Source organism: Ipomoea nil, unplaced genomic scaffold (assembly GCF_001879475.1).
Source record: "Ipomoea nil cultivar Tokyo-kokei standard unplaced genomic scaffold, Asagao_1.1 scaffold3105, whole genome shotgun sequence".
NCBI classification, from domain to species: domain Eukaryota; kingdom Viridiplantae; phylum Streptophyta; class Magnoliopsida; order Solanales; family Convolvulaceae; genus Ipomoea; species Ipomoea nil.
In genome coordinates this window covers 2151273-2152937 of record NW_017619533.1, presented here as the reverse complement: position 1 = coordinate 2152937, position 1665 = coordinate 2151273, and positions in this window count along the sequence as shown.

Here is a 1665-nt window from a genome sequence, read left to right as displayed (position 1 = left end):
TTATATAAAATATATAAATAATTTTTTATTTAAAATTTAAAAAATAAAAATGATTAATTTATTTACACTTATAATCCTGTAATTTTATTTTTTTTTTGTATTTTTCATCAAATAATTTACGCGGTACTGTTTTTTTGTATTTTTCATCAAATAATTTACGGGGTACTTTGTAATAAATTTATTAAAATTTTATTTAAAAAATACTAACGAATAAGTTTTGTAGTTTAAAAAAAAAAAAAAACTTTTGTAGAAACTTCTAGATATACATATTTGGTTACACATCATTTATGAACATAAAAAGCAGCTTTGAGCGGATTGTTATACCGTAGATCATGGTCCACACATATGTGTGAACCATGATATGAAAATGGCGTCGTTTCTTCAAGTAAAGAAATGGCAACCGTTAAATTTTAACAATTATGGTATTTTGTATGTCTATAATAAAATGAAACCACAGTCTATCAAAAATGAAACTGTATAACTTATATCGCATATTGTGTTTATATTATCAAATGAAACTGTAATTGAATTGAAATGATACTTTAGTTGTGTTGAAATGAAACTGCAGTATGTATAAAATGAAACTGAATAACATGTTTCGCATATTGAGTGTATATTGTCAAATAGAACTGTAGTTGAATTGAAATGATACTTCAGTTTTGCTGAAATGAAACTACAATATGTATAAAAAGAAACTGAATAACATGTCTCACATATTGAGTGCATAGTGTCAAATGAAACTTTAGTTATATCAAACATATATAGTTTGATCAATTTAGAGTTATTTCGCTAAAAAAGATATCGTTTAGAATGAAATAACTCATTTAAAAAAGAATAGAACAATAGCTAATCGGTCGATTAGGCGACCTAGTCAGTACCTAGGTGGCCTAGTCGGTGCCTAGGAGGCCTAGTCGGCGTCTAAGACGCCTAGGCGGCGCTTAGGCGGCCTAGTCGGCCATCTCAGCTAGCCGGCCAGCCGCCTAGACCACCGATTATGGTGATACGCTAGGTGACCGGTCAACACCTAAACGCCAATTAATCGGTGCCTAGACGGGATTTTTGTAACACTGGATCTACAGTAAAATTTGCCGCTTTGAGCAGTTCGGGCTCTTGGGCCAAGCTACTAAGTTTCAAGCTAGCCTACCCAAACCATTATGTTCGTCAGTTTTGTGCTAATTAGGTCAAATTTTTTTGCCATAATCCTTAAATTTGATGTTATTACCGAATTATTCAATTAGTTTTTGGTTAAGATTGATAGATATCCTTAAATTATGTGTATGATATTTTAAAATTTCATTCATCATAAATATCTTTTCACAAAAAAAAAAAAAAAAAAAAAAAAAAAAAAAGTAGTCCTCTCAATCCACTTATTTATTTTAGGGATAAAGTATAAATAAGATACTGAATTATTTTGAAAACCGTAATTAAGCCACCGAACACAAAAGGTATGTAACGTATATACACTTTGTATTTATCCTTCCCGAGTTCCCCCCACGTTGAGTTTCCTATATATCTAGAAGAAAACATATACAGCGCGTTTGGTTAACGGAATGAATTTGGAGGGAATAGGAATGCTATTCCACATGCAATGGAATAGGTAAGGAATATAATAGGAATTGTATTCTGTTGTTTGGTTGACTGAAGGAATAGACTTTAGTAATTCTA